This window comes from Pan troglodytes, chromosome 4 (genome assembly GCF_028858775.2).
Source record: "Pan troglodytes isolate AG18354 chromosome 4, NHGRI_mPanTro3-v2.0_pri, whole genome shotgun sequence".
Lineage (NCBI taxonomy): Eukaryota > Metazoa > Chordata > Mammalia > Primates > Hominidae > Pan > Pan troglodytes.
In genome coordinates this window covers 47,159,369-47,172,603 of record NC_072402.2, presented here as the reverse complement: position 1 = coordinate 47,172,603, position 13,235 = coordinate 47,159,369, and positions in this window count along the sequence as shown.

The window sequence follows — 13,235 nt, the reverse complement described above, 5'->3', positions numbered from 1 at the left end:
CAGTACTTGGAAATTTTTAATGTGCTTTCTTAGCATAAACAATAACTTATGAAACTCTGCAGAATTTTTTTTCTAATTTTCTGGTATTGTGAAATTTAAAACCCTGGAATCATTGACTCAAGTCATTCTTTGGGAACAAAAGTAGTTATTTCAGAGAGTAAGCAGATTAAGTGGTATTTTTAAGACTGGAAATAGTATTTCCAACATTCTTATGGAATAAAAAGTGGCGTTTGATTAAAGTATACTTGATTTGAGTACACTGAAAGTGTTTTGTAGCTCTCCCCTCATCTACCCACTAGTTGTGCTCAAACAATAAAGGAGCAGATAAATGGGCCTAAAAGGAATTTAAGCCAACGCAAAGCACTTAAGTCTTCAGAAGAAAAATCAGTATTACGTCATTTCCAAGGCAGTAAAAATGGAAGACTTTGAAGTGGCTGTGCCCTCAAGCATTTCTTGTGCTTGCTTATACCATGGGTAGTCTCTCTGAGATGATTCAGTTTGCCTTATGAGAAAAATATGTATGAAAAATTTGATACACTTGTCCAAGTTGACAATTCACTCTCTTTGGAGGAATCAAGAAGTAGAACTCTTTAGCCAATATGAAGAAACACACACACACACACACACACAAACACACACACACACATTCAGTTCACATTTTTTATTTTAAATGCAAATGTACTGTAAATGAATGAGCACACACACAGGCACATCACACACATTGATTCTTTTTTAAATTTGCATTTCTCTCCACATGTTGGCAAAATCCTTTACCTACTGGGGCTGAGAAACAACATCTTAGCTTTGGTGCTGGTCCTGGTTTGAGCCATCCTCTGCATCCTGCCGGTCCTCACTGGGCTGCTTTTCGAATAATAGTAACGTCTCTTCTATGAGGATGTTGATGACTAGAGCTTTTCAAGTCAATGTTTTTAGCCTTGCTACCATGGCTGCTCTAGTTATGACTACTTTTTATCATTCATCTTCTTTGTGCATCTCATATGTTTGTATATTTGGATAGTTTGAAAAAGATGTATAATCATCTTTTTGTCAGATAGCTTTTACACATGGTGATCAATGCTGGGTCACCTTCCTGTACTTTGTTAAACAGTTTTCTCTTCTCCAGCTGTACTGGGAATCTGTTTCCCTAGACTATACTTTCTCTTGGGCATCTTGGATTCCAAGTCAAGAAGAGTCAGATTTCCTTGTCCTTTAAAACATGGTGCCCTCACTGGGTCCATTTTTTTTATTTTTTTGAGACAGAGTCTCACTTTGTTGCCTGGATTGGAGTGCAGTGGTGCAATCTTGGCTCACTGCAACCTCTGCCTCCCAGGTTCAAGCAATGCCCATGCCTCACCCTCCTGAGTAGCTGGGATTACAGGTGTGTGCCATCATCACCCGGATAATTGTTTTTTTTTTTGGGGGGGGGTGGTAGACAGGTTTTCATCATGTTGGCCAGGCTTGTCTCAAATTCCTAACCTCAGGTGATCTGCTTGCTTTGGCTTCCCAAAATGCTGGGATTACAGGCATGAGCCACTGTGCCCAGCCTCCATTACCTTTTAAGAGACCTCCCTGACCACTCATGATTCCTCTGTTAACACCAGCCACTGTATTGGTAGCTGCAAAGACTATACTGTATGTTACTTCATGGATTGTTTTCTAGAGTCTAAGGTCTTTATGATTCCTCTAGGAACTGACAGTTATTTGCCACTGTGATTTGAGAAGAGGTAGACTGTGGTAAAGCTCTTCCAAATGAATTGTTTTCTAGGAAAGAACAGATCTCCCTAGCATCATGTTTGTACTATTTCCTTTTTAACTATATCAGTCCTTCATCCCATGGAGCTTCTGTGCAAGAGCTGCGACTTATATTCTAATTCTCTATCCTAGGATAAAAGTCTTTCTGTGCACTTTTAACTCTACTATTGTACTAAGACTGACAAGATCTTCAGAAATTTTTTTTCATGTTTGAAGAAGCTTCCTTAGCTTTGCCTTTTTTTCCTTTTTATTTGTCCAAATTTATGGGGTACAAATCTATGCAATGTATTACATGCATAGATTGTGTAGTGATCAAGTCAGGGCTTTTATGGTGTACATCATACCCATTAACCAACTTCTCATCATCCTCCCCTCTCCTACTCTCTTACACTTGTGACTTTCCATTATCTATCATTCCACTGTTTACATACATATGAACACATTTTTCACCATGCTCTTATGAGTGAGAACATGTGTTATCTTTCTTTCTGTGCCTGGCTTGTTTCACTTAAGATAATGACCTTCACTTCCACCCATGTTTTGAAGGGGTCCTAAGACCTTGTAAGTGTTTTCCTACAGCTGACAATAAAAAAGATTAAACAATTATCACATGAAATAACTTTTAAGGACTCATGTATGTAAATTTAAGGAACAGGAACATTAGGATGACCTTAAGATATGTTTACACATGAAAGTGTCCAAGCCTATAATACTTTATTATTTTAGCATTTACAGAGTCCTTTTGCTAGGTACTTTGCTAGCTTCTTGAGACTTAATGTTGAATTAGACATGGCTTTTGTCTGAAAGGAGGCTCAAAGGTTTGCCGAAGCTCCAAACCTCTGGAAAATACACCTTAAAATACAGGACCTAGGCATTGTTAAACATAGGCAGTTAATATCTCATGGATGAGAAACATAAAGAAGCCATTCAATATGATCTCATTTACTTTCTCCATACGTACACTACAGGTAGTTATATTAGACAACTGTAGCTGTTCTACAGTTAGAAATTATGAAGCCAATAAAAATGCTTTAATTGCTGTTCTTTTGCATTTCATCTCAAAGCAACTTTAACTTGAACTCTTCAAGTGAGATTTCTTGTGGAGATATACCCGAGAAGAACCTGTGCACTGTGAACTTCCTCATGCTCATGCCCATTGCTTGGTTGGCACCCCACGCTGAACTAGAAGGAGCCAGGACAAGAAGCTCAGCATCCCTGGCACCCTACTGTTAAATCCATGGGCCAGTCTGCAGGGCAGGGAGAGTTTAGATTTAAATCAACCCAGCACAGGGCGTGGGGCCAGGGGAACAGAAGTAGTCCATATCAGCCATAGCAGTCTTCTGGCCGTCTGTGGCCCAGCCCTGAAAGCTTTTACCCAGTAAACTTTTTAAGCTTTCATTTTGGCAGCCTAGACAGATGTTCCAAATTTATATCTGCTTCACTTAGTGCAAGAACAAGGCAACGAGGAAGAAGCCAGTTCCAGTAAATGATCCCCAAGGCTATGGTCCTTTCCATTTGGGCAAATAGATGATAAAACCTGTACAGCGTTCCACTAATGCTCAAAGTCAGTCAGTGGAAGTACACTTCGAATAACAAATCTAACAGCAATTGGAAGGGGTCTGCCTCACAGGAGGGTGGCATCTTTTATTTAAAAAGCCTTGTTTTTGTGAAAAACAAGAGGGGCCTCATTTATGAATGCAAATGATGGCTTGCTTTTGTTTTACAAAATATTGAGAGATGGTATTAGATACTATGATTGAATATGCACACAACATGCATGCAGGTGCACACACACACACACACACACGGCCACTCAATGCATTTGTGAGCAAGTCAGAGACATACATTTTATATACTAGGATATTCAGTGCTTCTAAGTTTACGGAGACTGATGAAAAATATAAGTTATCCCCAAGTGAGGGAGTTTTCATAATTGATGGTTTTGGACTTCAGAGACCAAAATTGACCTTCTGATCCTTTGGTTGCTCAGGGTGGATGGGGAAATCAGGCTCTGCTTTTATCTGTCATCTGATATTTCCTTTACGTATGACCTATCCCTGAGTGCTGGGACCTTGTGTCTCCCTACAAGTGCAAAATATGTAGTCCTTGCAGGTTAAAATCAAGACCTTGGCTTCATTTTGAAAACAGCATGCACTAACCAATTATTTTAATGTTTCACATTTTCCACTTATGGTGATTATAACCTGTTTGGAACTTTGTTTTTAGACCAAGATAATTTTTAATAAATGGTCTGAAAGCTTCAAATCTGTTGATTTAATTATCAAAATCCATGTTCCTGTTAAAAAACTCAAGAGAACATTTTGATTATGGGGATGGCTTAATAGACAATTAGGTAAAGTGATTTGGCAGAAGCAGCACAGTCAAGGCTCTTTCGCAAGGCAACTTGGCTCCACAGAAGGCAAAACTCTTCAACCAACAGGAACTTGGGCATAGACTTTTTCTTCTCACAGTTTTTTTGCTTACTGAAATAAAGGGTGCATGAAATCCTGAGCAGGCAAATTAACTAGACAAAGCACTTAGAAGCTGAATTTAAAGTTCCAATGGAGACCATTGGAAAACTGTATTGAGTGCTTTTAGTGAAAATTCTACCCATTAATGATGTAGTAAAGAAAATGTGGTACGTATATACCATGGAATACTATGCAGCCATAAAGAAGAAGGTAATCATGTGAGTGAATTAACACAGGAACAGAAAACTAACTTACAAGTGGGAGCTAAACATTGAGTACACATGGACGTAAAGATGGCAACTATAGACATTGGGGGGACTACCAGAGGGTGTAGCAGGGGAGAGGGGCAAGGGTTGAGAAACTACCTATTGGGTACTATGCTCACTACCTGGGTGACAGGATGATTGTACACCAAACCTCAACATTATGTGATCTACCCATATAACAAACCTGGACGTGTAATCCCTTGACCTAAAATAAAAGTTGAAAAAAAAAGTTTACTTGCTCAGTTGTAGGCCAACAGATGTAGTCTTATAACTGGCAAGGACTGTGAAGAAGGGCATGGCATGATGATAAAGAGACAGGATGAATACAGGGTGAATATGATTCCCATGTCTTGATTCAGATTAGAACTATCCATTGGTATGGGAAGTACCTTATCCGGATCCATTCCCTTAGAAATGGTTCCAGAGATTTGTCCAGAGATAGTGGAAAATATCCCACAAACCCATGAGTTATTTTCTGAACACCTTATTAATACAATGATCACGTAAGTTATTCAAAATTTCATGTGGGAAGAAGGTAAAATTAGATGCAATGCTGAGATTCCACTGGACATGATGAGAAGCATGACCACAGTATTTCTGAAGAATTTGCCCAATGGACTAGGTGCCAGGTGATAGAGGAGTGACTGATGCCTCTTCCATCATGTCTCTGTGTGAACAGAAAAAAATTATTATAATGCCGCAGTTTCCCATTCTTTTGACTCATGCTCCTGTCTAGCCAGCAGCAAGCTACCACAGGCAAACCTTCTTGAAAGAAGGAAACAACTCAGGTTTCGGCATTTATGTTGCAGTCATTTGTTAAACTTTTTTGAAGCAATTTTTACTTATAAGAGTATCTACAGCAGTGGCTTTCAACATACATCTCATTGAAACATCCTAGCATGTAATAATTGGTGAGGTATGTCACAAGAAATATGCAAGGTACTAAAATGTGTAATGTCATTTTGCATAAATTCACTTGAATTCAAGGTTATTGGTATAATGATACAAGTTACACTTACTGATATTGCAAAAAGCTTTCTGGAAAAACAAAATGGGTTGGAGCTTGGGAATCAGCTAATCTTATTTTTTAAATCTAGTTGAGTTGGACAGAGTGTCTTCTGTGCCATTGAGTCTCTTACCAGTGTTCCACCAGGGGAAAAAAAATTGAGAGTCTGTGTTCCACTTATCTATTGCTGCATAACAAACCACTCCAAAATGTAATGTCCTAAAACAAAACAACATTCATTTTGCTTGTGAATCTGCAACTTGAGCAGGGCTCAGTGGGGATAGCTGTTTTTCTGCTCCCCTCGGAATCAACAGGGTCAGCTCCGAGGCTCAGGGCAGGAATCATCTGAATGCTTACTCACTGTCACGTCTCGGGAAGGTATGTGAGTTGTTGTGGCCAGGGGATGGACTGTGGCACATTGTATTTTCCAAAAGTGGCCATAGCTAAATTTCTAGTCCCACATGCTCTTCCAGAACTTTGGCACTCACCTATCAAAACGTGGAGTGAATGCTCCTTCCCCTTGATCCTGGGAAGGATGGTGAATACTCTGACCAATAATGTGTAGCAGAAATCTTGCCAGCCTTGGCTTTAGAGGCTGGGCTGTAAAGGGTAACATGACTTCCATTTGAAATTTCTCTCATGATGCTCAGTCTACGAAGCCCCGGCCACATGAAGAGGACATTGGTAAGTGGCTGATAATCCCAGCTAAGTTCTCAACTAACAACTAGGATCAACTATCTGACATGAGTAAAGGAGTCTTCCCCTCACTCCAGCCTCGAGATTTGAACCTTCCTAAGCTGACACCCTGTGGAGCTGAGATGAGCTACCCCCACCCGGCCCCAGAGTCTTGTTCAAATTGCAGATGTGTGAGTAAAATAAGTAGATAACTGTAATAGGTAGCTGCAACTCTGCTTTAAAGATTAAAGAGGGGATGTGCTCAAAATTTTCTGAAGATTCCAGAGGTTATTCTGAAACAAAAGTTGTTTTATTGATTATTGCTGCTTATGTATTTTTCCTGCCTAATTAGACATAGGCACCAATCTCTTGTCAAAATTCACTCCTTTCCACCAAAGTATATACTCCCATTCTCTAATTTTCTAGATAGCATCTTTGTGGTAAAATGTGAACTCAACATTGCTAAATTGACAATCTGTAGATTTTTGTTATTTTTGGCAGTCTGTGTCCTAGAATTCTTTACTTCTATTCTCTAACTTATTTCTGAATTGTTAGATAAGATGAACTATAATTTTTGAACTGAATGGTAATGATATAGCATGGTTATTATATTAGTGTTTGGCAGATTTAAAGATTTCAGGGCTTTCATGTTAGCATAAGTACAACTTGATCAGACACCAAAGAGTATATAGGGATATTATGTGATGTTGTGTATTGCAAGATAAACAAGGCCACGATTCTTTTAAATAGAATTTTGCTATCTTCACCAAGTTTTATGTTAAATAGGAACACAATGGCATATAGTTTTTGCTTCTGAAATGTCACTGTGTTGTTTCCTTATCAAAAGAATTCTGATAAATGACAGAAGTCTCCCCTTTCAGACATAATAATTGATAAACAATCCTGTAAAATTTCCACAAATATATCATGAAAGAAATTTTTTTTCTATAGGCATTGTCCATCCTTCATTCTGTCCTCTAAGTAGATTTTTAAGGATCTGCATCAAACATAATCCAAAGCATTTTCAAACTTTAGCATTCATTAGAATCATCTAGAAAGCTTAAGTCACCGACTGCTATGCCCCAGCCCCATAGCTTCTGATTCACTAGTAGAGTGAATCCCAAGAAATTGCATTTCTAACAGTGCTGCTCATCCCATGACCACACTATGAAGATTACTGATCTAGAGGAACAAGATAAAAGCCTAATATGTGGAGATATTTTTCTAACCACTACTCTCTGAAATATACTCAAATTTAAAGCAGCTTTCAAGTCATCCCGTGACAAAATAGTTTTCATTCATTCAAAGGTTAGACAAGTGATTTCTCTTAACCACATTTTCTCACATACTGGGGCAAAGTGCAAGAAGAAACAAATTGATTCTTTCAGTCTGAATGTCATTGAGTTCTAAATGGGTTCTAGAATTGAGAATGTGTTGTGAGAGAGAAGCGCAAGCCATTTGTCACCAATGCACAACCAGAGAATTTGGTTAGTTTTGCCAGTTTAGAAAATAGCCAGAATTCTGTATCAAACATTTCAGTAATAAAAGATGGAATAGACAAAATTAGATTATGACTGGGAGCTTAAAGACCAAATTTGTTCTGGTCTAGATGCCTCAGACATCTGATTCTCAAGAAACCCCCACTGTCTTCAGGAAAAGTATGAAAGACCTCTTTCCTCAACTCCTGAGAAGGAAACAGATCTGTTACCTTGAAGGTTTTCTTTCAGTATTCTATATATTTTAAACTAAATTAACCTAATTGAATTACTCAAAGAATTGGCCAAATCAGAACGAACCCAAATGTCCATCAATGATAGACTGGATTAAGAAAATGTGGCACATATACACCATGGAATACTATGCAGCCATAAAAAAGGATGAGTTCATGTCCTTTGTAGGGACATGGATGAAGCTGGAAACCATCATTCTCAGCAAACTATTGCAAGGACAAAAAACCAAACACCGCATGTTCTTACTCATAGGTGGGAATTGAACAATGAGAACACCTGGACACAGGAAGGGGAACATCACACACTGGGGCCTATTGTGGGGTGGGGGGAGGCGGAGATATAGCATTAGGATATATACCTAATGTAAATGATGAGTTAATGGCTGCAGCACACCAACATGGCACACGTATGCATATGTAACAAACCTGCATGTTGTGCACATGTACCCTAGAACTTAAAGTATAATAATAAAAAAAAAGAATTGGCCAAGTCAGCAGTGCTTTAGGTTGGCTCTGGAATTATTAAGGTCTTTCTGTCCACAGACTTTCCATTGACTCTTTCTCCACCCTTAATTTGGTTGTTTCTTTCTAATTTAACTCTTTCATAATTGGATAATTAGAGTTTCCATTTTCCATTGTGGACCATCTTGCTTTGACTTGCTGAAATGCATGTTTATGAGTGTATACTTTCTATTAGTGATTTGCTAAATGTCTCATTTATTTAAAACATTTTCTCTTTTATTATAAAAAGAAATACATGCTCATTGTAGGGAAAATACCAAGATATTAAAGAAAAATTAATATCCCAAAGGCTATCAATAAGAGATATGTAGTAAATATTGTGATGATTTTCTTTACACTCATTATATATATATGCTCACTGTATATATATTTGGAATTTTCAAAAATATAAATTAAGAGTTACCTACGAATAAACTTAACCAAAAAAGTGAAAGATCTCTACAATAAGAACTACAAAACATTGATGAAAGAAGTGAAGAAAACACAGACAAGTGGAAAAATGTTTCATGTTCATGGATAGGAAGAATTAATATGGTTAAAATGTCCATACTATCCAAAACGATCCACAGATTCAATGCAATCCCTATCAAAATACCAATGACATTATTCAGAGAAATAGAAAAAACAAGCCTAAAATTTGTATGAAACTACAGAAGATCCCAAATAACCAAACAAGTCTTCAACAAAAAGAAGAAAGCTTGAGACATCACACTATCTGACATCAAAATATATTACAAAGCAGTAGCAACCAAAACAGCATGATGCTGGTATAAAAACAGACACACAGACCAATGGAACAGAATAGAGAACCCAGATGTAACTTCATACATTTACAGCCAACTGATATTCAACAAAAGCACCAAGAACACACATTGGGGAAAGAACAATCTCCAATAAATGGTGCTGGGAAAACAATATCCACATGCAGAAGAATGAAACTAGACCTTTATCTCTCATCATTTACAAAAATCAACTCAAAATGGATTAAAGACTTAAATGTAAGACCTGAAACTATGAAACTACTAGAAGAAAACATCGAGAAAATGCTTCATGGTATTGATCTGGGCAAAGATTTTTTGGATGAAACCTCCGAAGCATAGGCAAAAATAGACAAATATGATTACATCAAACTAAAAATCTTCTGTACAGCAAACAAACCTAAGTGAAGAGATAGTTTACAGAATGAGAGAAAATATTTGCAAACTATGCATCCGACAAAAGGTTAATACCCAGAATGTACTAAGAAACTCAAATAACTCAATAGCAAAAAACCAAATAACTCAATTTTTAAGAAGGCAAAAAATCTGAGTAGATATTTCTTAAAAGAAGACATATAAATGGCCAGCAGGTATACGAAAAAATGCTCAGTATCACGAATCATCTGGGAAATGCAGATCAAAACTGCAATGAGATATTATCTCACCCCAATTAGAAGGGCTGTTATTAAAAAGACAAAATATAACAAGTTCTGGTGAGGATGTGGAGAAAGGGGAATACTTACACGTGTTTGGTGGGAATGTAAGTTAGCACAGTCACTATGGAAAACAGTATGGAAGTTCCTCAAAACATTAAAAATACAACTGTCAGGCCAGGCGCGGTGGCTCACGCCTGTAATCCCAGCACTTTGGGAGGCCGAGGTGGGCAGATCACCTGAGGTCAGGAGTTAGAGACAAGCCTGGCCAACATGGTGAAACCCTGTTTCAATTAGAAATAACAAAAAATTAGCCAGGCATGGTGGTGTGCACCTGTAATCCCAGTTACTTGAGGGGCTGAGGCAGGAGAATCGCTTGAACTCAGGGGGAGGAGGTTGCAGTGAGCCAAGATCGCACCATTGCACTCCAGCTTGGTCAATGAGAGAAACTCCGTCTCAAAAAAAAAAAAAAAAAAAAGAGAAAGATGCGGTGGCTCATGCCTGCAATCCCAGCCCTTCAGGAGGCCGAGGCGGGCGGATCATGAGGTTAAGAGATGGAGACCATCCTGGCCAACATGATGAAATCCCATCTCTACTAAAAATACAAAAAAAAAAAAATTAGCTGGGTATGGTGGCACACACCTGTAGTCCCAGATACTCAAGAGGCTGAGGCAGGAGAATTGCTTGAATCCAGGAGGCAGAGGTTACAGTGAGCTGAGATCATGCCACTGCACTCCAGCCTGGTGACAGAGTGAGAGTGAGACTCCCTCTAAAAAAAAAAAAAAAAAAAAAAAAGGAACTGCCATATGATCCAGCAATGCCACTATTGGCTATATATCCAAAGGAAAAGAAATCAGTAGGCCAGAGAGATATCTGCACTCCCATGTTTATTGCAGCACTATTCACATTAGCCAAGATATGAAGTCAAACTAAGTGTCCATCAATAGATGATTGGATTAAAAAAATTAGTATATTTACACAATTGAATACTATTTATCCATAAAAAAGAATGAAATCCTGTCATTATAATTTTTTAAATTAAGGGTTATATTATAAAATTTTAAGTAAGTCAAATGGTTTTTATTTTTCATTACTTTATACTTATCATTACTGTTAATATTAGTAATAAAATTTATGAATGTTTACTAAATACTAGACACTATGCTAAGTTCTTTACATGTATTATCCTTTTTTAAAAAATTCAACTTTTAGATAAGGGGTACCATGTGCAGGTTTGTTACATGAGTGTAAAATTAGAACACGTAAATAGAAAAAAATGAAGAAAATCATAACTTACCCATAATAAATACCATTCCTTCCCATCACAAATATTATCTTTATTTACATTTTAGGGTTATATGTTAGGATATTTTATATGCATATGAATGCATTTTTTGAATTTGAATTGAACAGAATTTTTTTGAATTGAATAGAATTTTCTGTACAGATTGCTATGTATGGATGGAGGGGTGAATTATGAAGGAGCACAAGAAAGCTTTTGTGGGATGCATACATTTAGTATCTTCATTAGTATCTTCCTATTATGGTGTGTGATAATGTCAAAATTTATCAAGTTGTACACCTTAAATATTTGCAACATATTGCATGTCAAGCACACCTTAATAAAGCTGCTAATCTTTTTTTGAAAAAGGAAAACAACATGTTTTTGGCCACAATTGTGGTGGAATGTGAGTCCACATTGTATGTAAGACTCTGCAAGGTGGTGACTCTTCCAGAAGCATAATGATTGGGCAATGGCCATATAAGCATAAGAGGATGAAATTATATCAGCTCATAAAACAGAATCGAGGGAGAAGAGGGAGTGGGGTTCAGGTGGCAGAACCAACTTTTATCAAAGTAGGAATAGTAGCTCTTTTATGTTTTGGTATTCTTGGAGAAGTCAGAGGTTTTCATATTCTCCCCAGCAGGGGCCCATTTAATGATCTAACAGCAAGTGTTTATTTAGATTGTGCTTCTCACTCACAACCCGTCAACTCACACAGGAGGTAGGACACAATAATAAAAACTGGAAAACTGACAAGGGACTAAAACGAGGGCTTTTGGGGTATTTCCCCCAATCCTCGTTCAACAGACATTTACCTGTTACTTACTATGTATACTTGCTACCTTTTATGTATCTATGAAATATATGTGACAGAAACAGATAGGTTTCTGCCTTTCTAATTAGCTCAGAGGTAAATAAATAAATAGATACTTATACTTGAGGGTTCGTGAAGCACAAATCTGTTAGAAATAGAGGTGAAGAGAGGCATCTGTATACAGTAAACTGTGTCAGATTAGCAAATTTCTTGGCCAATTTAGTTTTACTTTAGGGTAAGAAATATGTACTCTATTACTGATCCATTTCCATTTCTAATTGATTCCCCTAATTATCCTAAGGAATTTTCTGTAGTAAATACCAAACCTATTTCAACAGAAATAATAAAAGTGGGATTTTATTTTCAAATTCAATAGAAGCGTCTTGGGAGATCATCAAAGCCCTAAGTCCAGAGGGTATACGTCATGGTAACTGTTTATTCTCAGCCACTCAATCAGAAAATATTTACTATGCTTTTACTAAATAACATTTGTTATATAACCAACCTTCTATTAATGGGCACTTAAGTTTTTTCCAACTTTTTACTATTATAAACAAATGGCAAACACACATTTTGTGTGTGTGCGTGTGTGTGTGATCTTTGCTTGTCTACAATTTTTTCCATTAAACATATTCCTAAAAGTGGAATTGCTGGGTCAATGAATATAAATATTTTAAATTCGTATAGATATTGCCAAATTTCTTTTCTGCATTGAGTGGATTCAGCCATGGATTTTTGTCTTTGATCTTGACTAGAAAAGTTCCAGTGGAAACAGTCTGAAGCCAGATTATAGAAATTCAGGGAGGGGAAGAGAACGCAGCCTGTGAAAATAACTCTTTCCAAAAGTTCGCTGATGATACTGGAGTATAAAGGCCTTTTTCCTTTATCCCAAATGAGGAAAACTTTGCAGAGAAATCTCAGCTTCATAGCTCCCCATGGGGACAGCTGAGGCCTTTGTTGTGACACCATGACACAGCTCAACTTCTCCTTCTGCTCAGTCCTTATTCCTTCATCCTCCCAAAGGCATTGATCAGGGGAGATGAACATCCTGTACACACTAATCTTCATCATATAGTTTCTTTCCCAGAGAACCTGACTTCAAGTGTCTGTCAACCTATATTCCATACCAAGTAAATATATTCTTCAAAAACAAACTCCTTTTTGGACAATCAAAAGCCAAGAGAATTCATTGCCAATAAGTTTGCCCTGCAAGAATACTAAAAGAAGTTCTTCAAATGAAGGGAAATTATTCTATATGAAAGCACAGATCTTCAGGGAGAAATGAAGAGCACCAGAAAGGATAT